Raw genomic sequence first — 16,226 nt, forward strand, 5'->3', positions numbered from 1 at the left:
GGGTTGCGTTGGTGGGCCATCTGGCTGAAAAAGATATGAACAATATGTGTGAGAGTGTCCCGTGGCACACTTTACACCTTTACCCACAGATATCACTTTACTGACATATATACCATCCTATTGTCTGTCAGAGGTTACACACATTCAGTACCACTTATTGGTTCTCAGGCCACAACTAACTAACACTGCCTGGCAGACTCTATATATCACACCACTATACAACAGTACCTGACACACTGTTTGTGACACATTGCACAACCTCAAGGCAGGGGTGTATATCACACCAATGCACGAACAGAGATGTCATCCATTGCAATGGATGTAAAGTACAGGTACACTTTACACCTTTACCCACAGATATCACTTTACTGACATATATACCATCCTATTGTCTGTCAGAGGTTACACACATTCAATACCACTTATTGGTTCTCAGGCCACAACTAACTAACACTGCCTGGCAGACTCTATATATCACACCACTATACAACAGTACCTGACACACTGTTTGTGACACATTGCACAACCTCAGGACAGGGGTGTATATCACACCAATGCATGAACAGAGATGTCATCCATTGCAATGGATGTAAAGTACAGGTACAGTAGTACCAATCAACCACCCTAGTCATTGATGCCATAGCCCTGCCTAACAGATGTGTCCAGTTGTTACTATAGGTGACATACTGCTGTAACAGACTATATATGTTGCTGGATACATACGTTTACCCTGTAACACACATATGATTGCAGCCATTGTACAGGCATAATCACACACACATAAGGCAAACATACAACGCACCACTGTATGCCAACACAGATGAGCATTACCTGTGTACCATATGGTACTGTGTGCCATTACTTACACACCCTTATGCCTGCATTCTGCCCTCTGTGCAGACTACAGGAAACACACATGACAGTGTTTCCAAGCAATGTGAACACACACCATACTGTGATGTTTAGGCCTACAGCTTCAGGTAGTACTACAGTTCATATTGGTGATGGATTCACCAGCAGTACCACTCACTAAGCATACATGTATTGCTTTAGCCTACAATGAGATACCGCATTCGTCAACAGAGAACTACGTCACATCATATGCCGTACTACTATGTCTGCCTAACAGTACATTACACATCAGTTGCTGTCCTCACAGCTAGGATAGGCACTACCATGTCAGATACAACATCAGACTAAGCTATCACACCTTTACAGACCTTGCACACATTCAGCGTTACACTTATTCAACCTCACATAGCAACTATTGCATTAAGGTCATGTGTGAGTGCATAGTGTCATAGGTAGGTAATATGCTATTGGCTCTAGGGCCTACGGCAGCCTAGCCATATGCTACCCTGGCTTTTGACACACATGTACTTTGATTTCACTTGCCCCTGCCAACCTGAACCACAGAGGTGTTTTTCCTGGGTTGTATTACCAATCTCCCACACAATCATCAGGGGTATTTATAACAACTGCTAAGGAGAAGCCTTGTTTGCTATTGCTATGTGGTCTATTCTGGTGTATGGCATATCTCTGAGATGGGAACCTATCCCTCCAGCATGTGCTGTTTAATGAGCTGACAAGGTTTAGGGCCCTAGAGCGTGTATCCTGGAGGGATTGTGATGTGTTGCCATGGTGGTTGTCACCCAGCTATGGGTGTGACATACCTCTGTATGTCTGGCAGAGGTCACCTCTGTGTGGCCAGTATGCAATACAGTGTAGTTGTGGTTTTGTGAGTCAGTATGCATAGGGCATCTGTTTGCAGCCAGTATTACCCTTTGGAAGGTCTGTCTGTGGCCTGTTCACCTGGTGTAGTTGTCATGTGAAGTACATACCACACAGGGCATTGTGATGAGTAGAGGGGAACTCTACCGTATATTTCCATAGATGACACACCTGCTGTCATGACACACACCACACAGACAGATTACAGGTGTAGTGTGGCACTGCCTTCATCAAAGAGGAGGCTACTGTCCACCTGTGTCCCATGTTCCCTTATCACACCTTCACTGTTAGGTAGATCTCTACCTATGTGGTAGTTAATGGGTACACTGTTTTGTGAAGGTGGAATGGCACTGCAGTATCAACACTTGTCTACAGTCCATGCCTTGGTCACCACACACCTGTTGCAGTACATATGACCCTGTGTCTCTCTGTCTCTCTCTCACTCTATATGTATATATATATATATATATATATATATATATATATATATATATATATATTATATATATGCATATCTATACACATACATGTACACATCCATTGCTGTACACATGGATGTACATATAGGCACATGTACAGTCCACCTTTCATGGTGGGGATATCATTTATGCGACAGTTGTGGGATGTACAGGTATGCGATTAAATTTCACAGTGTTGTGCAGAATGCATGTAGGTGTCCTCAGCCCTTGTAGCATTAGCAGGCCTCACTGGCTGTAACACAGCAGATCTGACAAATCTGTCCCACAGCATTTAACTACATGACATATATCAACACTACCATAGCTGGCCTTAGGCATAGGCCAACTGGGTGGCTTCCTAAGGCACCGCTCTAGCATGGGTGCTTTTCCACTATTTATGTGGTGTAGTAAGGCAAGGATGGGGGCACCAGGAAGTGTGGTAGGGGGCGCAGTGGAGCCCTTTTGCCTAAGGCACCAGTTGACCTAAGGCCGCTCCTGTGCACTGCATGCTGTTTTCTAGGCCACACACTATGACCTACATGGATATATGCACATATCAACCTTCACTGACAGATATCTGTCCACCCTTCACTAACAGTTGCAGTATGTCCCTTGCCCTATGCACATGTGCAGATACAGATAGATACATACTGCTGCCACACATGGCTGATTTGCAGTGTTTAGAGTACTCTTCAGGAACAATCTTAACATGCCAACACATACATGTGAGTTACATACCTTACCTTTGTATTTCCCTGCTCTGTGTGCTACGGTTTTGTAATTTTTTTTTATTGGTGGTTTGTTTTGGGTTTTCGCCATCTATTTAACTTTCTGTCTCTGTTTCTCACTCTGTTCTGTCTCTGTCTCAGTCTGTGTCTGTGTCCGTGTCTCTCTCTCTCTCTCACAGCACCTGCAATGATATAATTGCATGTGTGGACTGCAGGTACAGCCTGCTTTTCTAGGTATCTGCACTTGTGCATATGACAACCTCTGCACCAATCGCTGCCCACCATTCAGTAATTGCATGCAGCCTGCTGTTTGGTGATTGCATTACTCACTGTGATTGCAGCCCACTGCTATAAAATGCTAGGTTAGGTAGGTGTAGCCCTTTCAGATTTCCAAGGTGGGGCCCATGCTTGTTTGCTCTGGACGCTGTTGTGCCAGTCTGAAGGTTGGTATATGTCTCTTATCTGATGCTAGGGTTGTAGCCAGTTATATGCATGTTGTACTCAAACCTGAATGTTGCTGCTTCCAGTACACACATCTCAGTGTAGACATGTACGCACCCCTCCAAATGCTAACACAGGATACATGGGAATATGTACTTTTTTCTCACTTACACAATTAACTGCCATACAAATGTGGTTATTGCACTGTATTCCTGTGGCCAGTATTTATCCTGGTCTGGTACTGTGTGGTGTTTGTAAGGTGCTACTGTAACATTATTCCCTGCTAGGATGGCTGGTTCTCCTTTCACAGTCATGTCATGCAATTCCACAACCACTGCTGGTAAAGACCCACAGAAAAGGATTTGTGTTATACCATTCCTAATTTCCATTTACAGTCCCTCATTGTAATGCATGATATATTTATTTCAGAACCAAGTTATTTGTATATCTGCTGTGGCTAAGTGGTAATTCATGCAGTCTATTGTGTCAATGGTCTGGGGTTCGAGACTGGCAGAGGTTTTTTCTTTTGCTGTTCAGCAGAACAAGGGCCCTGCCATAGAGTGACTAAGGCACTTTTAAGAAGTTGTAAGTGGGTTTGCGTGGGTTTGCATGATGCTTAGCGACACTTAGCTAAGCGTACACTTGCGCACACTCGCTTAATCCCGCTTACTACTGCTTAAAAGTGCTTACTCCCGCTAACCCCTGTGCTAATTTCTTTTAAAGAAAAGAAAATGGGGAGATAGGAAAGTGGTGAAAAAGGGGGCTCAAAGAGGGACAGACAGTAGGTAAACAAGCTCGGGATGTGCAGGACGGGTGTAGGGAAGGTACATAGCTGCCCATTTCTTTAACAGCAACAGCTGTGCATATGCAATGAATTTGGAGTGAAATTTGAAACCTTCCACCCCTGGGAGAGGGGTGAGGACAACAAAGTATGTTGTACTGCCAATTCTAATTATCAGCTTACATGTCAATGGACATGTGTGCGAAATGGGCAGCTATGTATGGGGCGTAATTTTTTGTGGGTACAGATTGCCCTTTTTTTTTTTTTTTTCAGGTGAGAGTGGGAAGTGAGGTAGTGGAAGTAGGTATGTCCGGGGAGGTAGGTTGGGAAGGTAAACAGACAAGACAGACAAGACGCATACAGGGGCGGTGTATGACACATGGGGTGGGTGAACACAATTGACGGGATCGGATGTTTGGAAATCGCAAGCCCATGAGCCCACAGATGGTAACAGTGGAACTGAGATCCCCACCCATGGGCAGTCACCACTGAACCTTCACAGCCCCAAGGGTGGCTGCGCTGGGGGCTGCGTAGGATGGGCAGGCTCACCTGTGAGACGCGCCACTCTCACCTCGAGCTGGTGTAGGGGATCAGCGACTGAATGCTGGATCTCCCTACACACCACAACCCAGACACTTCGAAGGGTGACAGGTGGCCCTTCTCTGCCCACGCTTGCACGGGGGGATGAGCCCCATCCCTTGCAGCACTTCCACCCGTAGGTGGCACAGGACCAAAGGAGGAGGGGAGCCCGGGCTGGGCACTGGACCTGCTGGTGCCAGGTGCACTCGCCAGCTGAGGAGGGACAGGCCGGTCCACTGGGACCGGCCTTCCCATACGTTCTGTGATTAGGTGTGTTTAATTACAACATAAGCAAAACAGCATTCCAGATTAGTTGTAACAGCATGCAGTAATATTCCCATTAACCCAACACACCAAGGTTACAACAGTTAAACAGCAAGCATAACACATGCATATATTGAACCACAATGGATATTCCAACAGCATGCAGGGATGTTTGGTAGCAACAGGCCACCATGATTGTGGTGTTTAAACAGGGCACATGCATCAACATGAATGCAAATATTTATACAACAATAGGACATATGTCCCAACAAATATTTAAGATTATACATACCCATTGAGGTGTGGAATTGCATGGTTTATGCACATACAGTAGGGTGTAGAAAAATATAATTACCTTTTCGTCTACACTACGTTCCTAGTGACTGCAAGTGTATATCCCCTACATGTATTATTACACTTGCCACCATACATTAGGTTGTGTAATGGGTTTGGCTAGTTCAATATATGCCTGACCTATATCTGACATACTAACTGTCCAGGATGCAGATGTTACTGTTACATATTTCTTGATTGCATTTATATTTCTTTATCTACATATCTGGGATGTTTTCACATGACATTTTCACTTCGATTTGTACAGAACCCTGCATTTCTTGACACACACTCACATTTCTGGGGAAAAATAACATGCTACATGTGTGCCAGATTTACTTATTCATGCCAGCCAGTAACTGACTGTTGCGGACTGTATATATGCTTCACAGCTACTAGCACTTCCATCACTCACTTTAGATGGGACTGCACAACTGTGTGTTGCCAGCACTTATTAAAACAGTACTATTTGTATAATGCAAGGGTACAATAACATTTCAAAGTAAGTGACACAGACACACTCCGGGTTTTAGACCTTTATTAATGACACACTTTTCCACAAGCTCACTCCTTTATTTGTTTTAACAGTGTATATGGCAGACATGTTCAAGACATATTATACCTTTATTAATGGGTTAGAACACTCTTTTTCCAGGCTCACTCACTTATTTTATGACAGTGCCTACAGAGATATTATTCCAGACATATGTTACCTTTCTTAATGGGTTACTACACTCTTTTTCTGCCTATCTGACATTTTTATCTGACAGTACATGCAGAGGACTTATTCAGGCAATTTTATGGCTGTATTATTGGACTACAACACTTTCTTTCATGCTCTCTCCCATATTTTATACAACAATACATGCAGAATAATCACTAACCTGCCTGGTGGTGCAGCCTTAGCAGCCTATCAGCATAGGCTTGCTGATTCACAGCACGGTCACCTGCAGCTGTAAAGTAAATGAAGGGATATTGAGACATACCTATCCATTATACATACTCCATTATCAATTCTTACATACTGCATTCCATGGCTACTTACTCAGTTGTGGGGCATCTCGCATCCCACGGGCCTCCTGTATCCATTGGTTCAGGCGGTCTTGTTTTCGTCTATTCAGGTCTGCATAGTGGTGATGGACCTGCTCACCAGTCCAAGGAACCCCTGTGGCACTGGTGAGGTCATGAGCTAACAGGTTCCAAGCCTCTGCCTTGTACTCCATCCCTTGGAACTGGCCCTGCAGGAGTCTTGACTCATGATGGTGGACAAGGAGCCAAACCATGTATTTCAACTCCTCGATGCCCCAAAGTTGCGCTCGGAAGTGTGTTTCCTCTCCAACATCAGACATTCTAACTGCAGATGTGAGCTACAATCAGTTATGGCATGTATTCCCACCTGTGGGGCTTAAATATGCTGCATTTCCCGCACTTTTTTGTGATTGGTCGTTTTGTAAAATTCGTAATGGTTAAACTACCATTTGTAAGTATATGAATGTTAACAGTAGCTGTTTCCCCTATGTTGTTATGGCTTAGTGGTTCTGTACTTTGTTTCTAATGCACAGAGTCCTGGGTTTGAACCTTGTCATTCATTTTATTTTCATACTGTCCAGACAGGCTAGGGGGTGTGGCTGCATTTAAGCAACTTTGCTCTACGCTGCTCCTCAGTGCCCTACGGTGCCCTGGTTGGCATGGCGCGCACGTCCGCACAAACACATTGCACTGGGTAAAGCGCTGTTAAACTATGGGCAACTCTGTTGTGCTGGGTGAAGCGCTATTGAACTATGGGCGACTCTATTGCGCTGGGCGAAGCGCTACTTAACTGCAGGCAATTTTATATTGGGATCCTTTAAAATATTTATTTTGTTCACTGATACATTGGCAATTTCACTACTTTTTAGTTATGTTTAAACATATATGTTAGGTATTATTCCATATACAGATTTAAAAATTAATACAAAAGGGAGTGGTGGGACTCGAACTGTGAATGCCTCTTCTTTGTGCGAACGCTCTACCATTACGCTATTGCTATTTGGTGTGATTTGCATAAACATTCTTTCTTATGCTCTTCCATGTCAGAATTGCTAACTATAGCTAAGCAATGGGCACACCCATGCACAAACGCGCAAATACGGGCAGCTATTTTGTAAATTTTAAAAAAATTAATGTTATGCATTTTAGAACTGTGATGGGGGTTTACAATATCAGACAGTGAGGTGTTGGGTGCAGGGATATTTGAGCGGACTTGCTCTTGTTTATTTGCTTTTATTTTAAACACTTGCAGGGGCGTGGACATTTAGACTGCTCAGCAGTCGGACACGCCCCCTGCTTTCTTACAAGGTCCGTGTAAGACTTACGGTTGAGTCAGTGTACCCTCATGCATATTCATGGCATGCTGATGTCATACCGTTCAACTGCAGCCTCCGAATAAGACTTATTAAGTCTTACACGGAGGATCCGGGGGATACTCTATTTGTGTGAAATGCATAATGAAGAGTGACTCTGGTACCAAAAACTTATTTATATCTCTCATATTGTATAAGGTCAGTGAACTCCATCAAAGCCTTGACTGAGGTAGATTTCTTGCTTTTTCAGCTAGTGATGTTATCCTTATCAGATAAAATACAATTAAAATCACCTGCAAAAATGTTTCCCTTTGATATTCTTATTATTTCCCCCAACTGTTATTTAACTGTATTCCCAATCCAGGTATCCAACGGATATTAATAAAAGTGTGTAGTTTCCTTTGAATCTTTAAAGTCACTGAACAAAACATGTCTTTTTCATCACTAAATGTATTCAGGATTTTAGGTAGAGGCAAATAATTTTTTCATAAAATAGCCACCCCTCTTCTAGTCTTTCTGACTACAAGACAGTACATGCTTGAATATTATGGCAGACACATATGATATTTCAAAGAACAAATACACTTCTCTAAAAAACTCTTTATCTATTTGTGAGAACGTGCATATACAATTATCTTTCAAAACATGTTTCTACTATAAATGGAAGATCATATTCACCAGGACATACTATGAGATATAAGATAGTAAAATAATAACTGTGATGTCTAAAATAACTAATAATATGCTCCCAGACTTATATTTGTACTGAGAAATAACATATTGTTGGCAACATACCCACTACAGTTTTTTAAGAGACACAGATTCCCAGCTTATCAAAATGACTGTGTAATTTTGTTTCACTTTGTGGAAAACATGTTATTACTTTCATATTAGTCCCTCCTTTACTATGTGTCAGACTGTGAATTACCTTTCAGCGCATGAGCTTCTAACAGTCCCATGTTTTTGAGCTCCTCACTTCCTGCTCAGAAAAGCAAATCCACATAGAAACCAACAAAGATCATCACCACAACCATTGTCATAAACATATACATATCTATTGCCCACATATGCATAACAAGTCAACTAAGCAAGGGACTGACATTGACAGACATAAACAAGATCACCCTTCCTTCTTCAAATTAATAGAAAAGAATGCAATTTGAATAATATGATATCGTACAATAAAAGTTGAATTGAAGAAATGAATTCTGTATTGTGTATGGTGCCACAGTGCTATAAAATGTGTTATATAACTTAAAGAAAGAAATGCAGGTTTTACAAGTGTTAAAATAGTAATTTTCAGGTGAATGTTACAGAGTGCAAGTTAACACCTTCTTACTATTTTGCACTTAATTTGTGTTTTAAAATCAAGCATAAAACATTTTATCCAGTATTTTTTACACACACACACATGCACACATGCACACACGCGCACACGCGCACACACACACACACACACACACACACACACACACACACACACACACACACACACACACACACACACACACACACACACACACACACACACACACACACACACACACACACACACACTCTTTTTTATCTATCCTAGCATGAGAGGGGAGAACAAAAGAATTACTGACAGGTTTCAAAGTGAAACCCCAGTGTTAAAACACAGAAATTGTCTTCACTACTGTATTTCTCCTCTCCTAACCCCTCCCCAATGAATAAACCATCACCAAACATCACAGTAAGATGTTGTCCTGTTCAGTTCTCAGCTAGATCATCTTCTGTGTGGAGACATGCATGAATGGGCGTACCTTCGTTGAAGGTTGTGCATCAGGGCCGGCAATTCGGCACGTAAAAATCTACTGCCAATTATTAGCAGACCGGAGTTCCGCTGTGGCGACCCCTAACCGGGAAAAGCCGAAAGACACAACAGATAAGACTATATAAGAAAAAAAAGAAAAAAATAGAAAAAAAAAAAAAAGAAATCAGCTTCATACACACTGCATACACCATTTTATCACTATATTAGTAAAGAAGCACTCATAAACAGCATAACAGTCTGATATCTCTTAGAGAAAGCACAGCCAAATCTCATACTTACAGCACCTCACACATTCCAATCAACCATGACATGTGAATTAAGATTTAAAAGTTAAAAACACCATAAACATTCAGTCAATTCACAACATACTTATTTAATGTACTGTGAGCAACTTGCTATTATGTTATGTTATTATGAGCTATCATGTTAGGATTTATGTGGCACATATATGAAAAAAGGAAACCAGGATATATATGTAAAGAAAGTTTATTATTAAAGAGTTAATTTCTTAATACTTTTAAGCTAAGGCATATATTTAATATTGAAAATAAAATATAGAATATTAGCTTAGCAAACCATATAGGAAAAGAAAATGTAACATTATTTACCTTATACAGAAGTGAATCTTTGTTTCCTTCCTTTCACCTGTATCTCTAGTAACTGAATTGATAAATTTGGCATGGAAAAAGAATGTTGTTATTAAAACAGTTAACATCAATGTTATACTGAAGCTAAGAGACACAAGCCATTTTTCCTTTATTTTCTTTTCCTTCTGAGTGGATTTCTAGGTATTTACTTCTGTTTGTCTCTTCAAAGTACTATTGTTACAGTCCATATCTTCAGTCTGGTCTAGATTTTTTTTTTGTTTTTAAAAATGACAGTGCAGAGTCTGGGTCTTCAAAGTGTCTAATTTCATCTGAAAGGAATATTTTGTGCCTGGCAAGAAAGAGCAAATGCACCTTAAACTGTATTTTCTTAAGTTCATTTATAAGAGGCAAAACACTTTTCCTTTTGATCATCACATCATTGGAATAGTCATTATATACACCAAAAAGTGTATAGTCATCCCCTTTGGCAAAAACAAAGTGCCCACAAATTACCACATAGGTGGTAATCCATTAAGTACAGAAGAAGTAATTAGGGACCTGGGGACCCAAGTTGATAGCAATCTCTCATTTGACAACCACGTGGCCAAAGTGGTTAGAAAAACATTTTATATAGCCTACCTAATCATGAAGGGATTCACATCTAGATCAGGGGAGGTCATCGTGCCTCTTTACTCATCCCTTATCAGGCCCATAATTGAGTACAATGCCCCTTTTGGGATGTACCTTACCAGACACCTGCAGCAACTGGAAAGACCCCAAAAGTACCTCACTAAGAGGATCAAAGGGCTCAAACAGATGCCATATGCTGCCCGGTTAAAGAAACTCCAGCTCTACTCAGTGGCATACCGCCTGTTCAGAGGCGATCTGTGCCTGACGTATAAAGCCATGTCCAACCCAGAATGAATGGACATGCTGCACCTTAGAAAATCCAAATCCCATCGAGCTATGCGCTCGAGAGACTTGAACCTCAGCACTGAAATAAATAGGACATGCTGGAGGGACAGATTCATAACCCAGAGGCTCCCTTCACTCTGGAATAAAATCCCAGTCCAGGTTAGGCAGAGTCCCTCACTTGACTCTCTTCAAGAGGAATCTTGATGAGTGGAAGGGAGATCGTAGGTTTACCCTGGGTATCACTTCTGTGTCACTGTTAGACAGAGGCACAGTATACTAACCTCGAAAAAGGGCATAGCAAAATTAATTTAAAATGGATGGCGAAAGCCAAACACATTCTGGCTAGGCTTATAAATGCCCTAGGGCAGACAGCCTAGTATGAACCTATGAACCTATGAACCTATTAGTTTGTCATTCAGTTTAATAGGAGATGGTGACCAGGCTGTTTCAAGTATTAGCTCCTTGTCTTGAGATGAGAAGAACTTAACAATAACTGATCTTGGTGAAGAGTTAGTTTTTGATGAAGTAGAAGCTAGAGACATGTGTGCTCTTTCTATACCATATGACTTTGCTTCATATAAATTCAGAATCTTAGGAAGCCAAGTAGTAAGAAAGATGACCATATTTTCTCCCTCTGTTTTTTTAGGCAGTCCAAAATATGAATGTTATTTCTCCTGGATCTGTTCTTCAAATTATCAGTTTTGTTTAGTAATAAGGTATTCTGTCACTGTAGAAATTCAATGTTGATTTTATCTTTGGATACTTTGCCTTCTATGTCATTAAGGGCATCTTCCATTCTGGATATCTCAGTGTTCTATTGTTTTAAAATCTCGTGTATCAGTTCCATCTGTTTGCTGCATTTTTCATTAAACCTGTCAAGTTTGTTATCTATTCTATCCATTTTTAAAGAAAGTTCTTGTATGTTTGAAAAAAACAGATTGGAGTTCTTGATTTAAAGGCAAGTCCTGAGAGATTGCCTTTGAATGACTCATTTCACAGCTACTGGTACAGACCTTTCAGATGAATAATTTGACAGGAAAAATTCAAATATTTAGATTTTTTTTAGATAATATTTTTATGTAGCATTGGGTAACTGATTTTGTTCAAAAAATTGGTTTAGGATATGATAAAAATAAAATTTCCTGTCAGAAATAGAAATAGAGCATGAAAACTGTACTACTAGCATCCTGGTCACATTCCACCAGATAGGTTTCTTAATAGGGCATTCTAAGCCTAGCCAATTTCCCTTCCAAAGGTAAGAATCAAACACTGTACCTTGCGTTTGTGAGTGAAACACCTTAACCATTCTAGCAACCTCCAGTCATGCACTAAATTAATAAATGTATGCCTCACTGCATTAGATATAACACTAAATCCAGCCATCATAATATTTCTTGTTAGGATAACAAAATGTATCAGCTTTATAAGGAAAAACAGAAGCAGCATTGTATGTTGAACATATTACACTAATAAACTAATAAACTAAAATTTAAAATAATTTCCTGGCAGTTAATAAAAGATAATTGATAGGAAGAAAATTATTTTGCCTTTGATAATAAAAACTATCTTTAATTTAATAGCCCAGGAAATGTGGCATGTGTAGTTTTGCCTTTTGTTAAAATTGTCAGATTGCCTCTAAAAATAAAGACATTGTATATACGCTCAATAAAGGCCTTGCTTCTCATTTCAATTGTATCACAGTTAATAACTTCTTAGAAACCATGGCCCATTTGCCCATAATTTCTGTTTTATGCTAAATATGCCATATCTTGAGTTAGGAGAACAGCTCTCATAGGTCTTGATTTAAACTGTGTTATTTTCATTACTAGTATAAAGGAAAACTTTATTTTATCATTAAACCATGTGATTAATCTTCACTGTATTAAAGTTGTATTCCACAATAATGAAAACTAATCTGGCTCCATTTTCATGGTCTGGGACATCTGCTGAGGTTAACAATGACAGACCTATAAGTTATAATTGTATCTATGCCAATGTCTTGGAATTCTGCTTATAAAACCATATCATCGATATAGAGCTCTTTAAAGCATGCCATTGTACACACGACTACAGCTCTACCTTAGAAAAATCACACTTTACTAAAATGTTTGAAGTTTATTAAAACATCAGTGATGCTTGTGTTCTGTGTGTGTGTGTGTGTTCAAGATCCAACATGACAATTATTTGACTTGCTAATTTTACCTCACCGGGAACTCAACTTGATGAAGAAAACTAAAATAAGCCCTTTTGCATGACAGTAAGCCAAACACCTCCCCCATGTATATAAAAATATAAAACCACAGGGAAAAATTACCCTCTTCAAACGCAACATTGATGAATGGATGGGAACCACAAATTTGTCCCAGGGGTTCCACCTGTGTCCCTCATTGGCAGGGGTGACAGGTGATGATTGAGGTTTCTTTCTTTGGGGATAAACTCTTGGCTAGGGTTGTAAGGGCCCTAGGGCCCTAGAGCCATTAGCCTACTAATCTCCTGTGATCCTATGATCCTGTGATCCATAGCAATGAAGTTGCTGGCTGAGACAACTTAGGATCTGCTAAAAGGAACCATGAACTAAATAGAAGATCTAATGATACTCAAAATAAACAAGTTATTAAACAGATGAATGCTTTCACCCTTAACTGGGATTAATCAGATTTAACTCCAGTTTACCTTAAATGGTTGTATATATCTTTATATATGGACCTAGGTTATATGCTTACCTTAAAAATACTGATCTCATTACCAGGCCTTATTGATAGTTTAACAATAGGCCAATAGGTCCATAGCTTTATGGTGTTTCATTTACAATCTACTGGCCTTCAATCAGTATGACTGCCATAACCACTTGTTGACATTTTCCACTCTCCTGACACGCACACACACACACACACACATACACACACACACACACACACACACACACACACACACACACACACACACACACACACACATGCACACACACACACACACACACACACACACACACACACACACACACACACACACACACTCACACACACACACACACACACACACGCACACACACGCACACACACGCACACACACTCTTACACACACACTCACATACACACGCACACACACACATACACACACACACACACACACACACAAGCACATATGCAGTATAGATAGATATATCGATAGATAGACAGACAAATAGATGAAAAATATATTTCACTTATTATACCCCAAACCATCAGACATTGCATTTATCCATTTTATTTGTTTGTTTGTTGTGTTTACATTCTCAATTAGTTTACATTCCTGTTTCCTACTCATTTCAATGGTGCAAATTTGGACTTTTGCTTCCATTCACAATCTGCTAATCATCAAGTTCACTATTGAAAAATCTCCTACTGCCCAGTGGGCAACAGCTGATCATGGCAACTGTCATTCAGATAAAGGGTCAACCCCCGCTGCTTCCTTAAGGGGTTGTATGCAATGGGCCTTATGGTTGTCACAGGTTCATAGATATGTACTAGGCTAGCTGCCCTTGTGGCACATTTAAGCCTAGTCAATTTCCCTTTCAAAGGTAAGACTCAAACCCTGTACCTGTGTTTCTGAGGTAAACACTTTAACCATTATAGTAACCCTCACATGCCTGCAAGTGTAACACAATCATAGCTCTGCCTCTTATAAACTGTACCTCTGTATGATGTCATGTCTACACCTGAGTATTCTACAATGGGGTATCTGCCTGGGTGTACACTCCTCATCTTCCCCCATGGAGAGACAAACAGGTTTAAGCCTCATCATTGCTCTCCTACCCCATGCACGCTCCAACTAGTGTATGAGCTGCTAGTCGTTACGTGATTTGCAGTCTGGAATTTATATCAGCACCAACAGATATGGAGTTGTTTTGGACTTTTTCTTTGGTGTAGGTGTACAATTGAAGTACTTTATTTTGTTTTCTGAATGGAAGGACAGCAATGATATCATGTTATACTAGATGAAGTTTCACGAACAATTTGCTTCAGTGTAGGTGCACAGGACATTGTTTCTTGAGGTAAATTTTCAGAACGACTGTTGTTTTTATATTTATTGATACTTTTGGTGTTGTAGTGGTGTATTTATTTCTATTTTGTGGCATTAGTTTATTTATTTGATTTTTAAGTTTTTTTTATTCATATTGTAGTGAATGGGAGAGTTTGCTTGATTTTTGTAGTATTACATTACATTAATTTGTATTTTTGTTTTATGGTTGCAGTTAGTGTTTTGGGTGTTGCATGCCTGAGTTATATGTGTGGGGGTTGTTTTACATTCAGTTCAATGGTTATTATTCTATTTTCTTATTATAGACTATGGTGATATATATTGGACTTAGTTTGTTTACCTTTCTTAGAATGGTGCAATCCGCCTATAGATATTTTTAGTATGATGTAACTGACCTATTGATTTTTTTTAATATTAACAATTTGTATTAGATAGGTGTCTTTTATTCCTTTTCTTTTTGGGCATTCTCTGTAAGGATAATATTAAGACTGTTTTTGGGTAGCACAAAGGCAGGACAGATTGCATTACTGCCTCACAATGCTTGGTTCTCCAGTTCAGTTTTCACTTGGGGTGCCTATTGTGCAAAGTCTACACATCCTTCCAGTGTTTATGTGGCCCTTTGGTAGGTGTTGCAGTTTTCTTCCACATCCAAAAGGTGTGCCAGAGGTGAATAGGTGACCCTCAAAATTGCCCATAGATGCCTGGCATGTGCATGAGTGAGTGAGTGAGTGTGTGTGTGTGTGTGTGTGTGTGTGTGTGTGTGTGTGTGTGTGTGTGTGTGTGTGTGTGTGTGTGTGTGTGTGCGCACGTTCTGCAATAAGTTGGTGCCTGATCCTGGATTAGTTCATAGCTTTGTGCCCACTGAGTGTCTGGATATACCCTAACTCATCCACCACCATGGATTAAGTGAATTAACAGAGAATGAATGAATTAATATTATTCCTGAAGAACATTTTCAACTGATTTGTTTGAATCATAAGGGAAAGCTGACTCAATATTCTTGCAAAGAGATAAGTGACACATCTATCTATATTTTTCTATTACTGATGTTTGTTGCTAGTATTAGGCCATTCCAGTTTGGTGCTCACTCCCCAAAAGTAAAATTTAGGCTTGAAGGCATAGACTTTTAAACCAATCTGGATCAGATGTTGCCTCTTACAGTCCAAGCAGATGCCACCTTGATATAGTCTGTAAGAAACAGAATACAACAATTTCTGAAGCTGTTCAAAATAGTTCAATTGTTCCAGCCTTG

General features: G+C 40.2%; 1 protein-coding gene across 1 annotated transcript in view; it reads left to right on the forward strand.

Annotated features, from left to right (window-relative positions):
* NPR1 (natriuretic peptide receptor 1) overlaps nucleotides 1-16,226 on the forward strand; it is a 3,300,976-nt gene that overhangs the window by 412,017 nt on the left and 2,872,733 nt on the right. The gene's annotated exons all lie outside the window — the stretch shown is intronic.

This window comes from Protopterus annectens, chromosome 8.part0 (assembly GCF_019279795.1).
Source record: "Protopterus annectens isolate FY-2018-M chromosome 8.part0, PAN1.0, whole genome shotgun sequence".
Taxonomy (NCBI): domain Eukaryota; kingdom Metazoa; phylum Chordata; order Ceratodontiformes; family Protopteridae; genus Protopterus; species Protopterus annectens.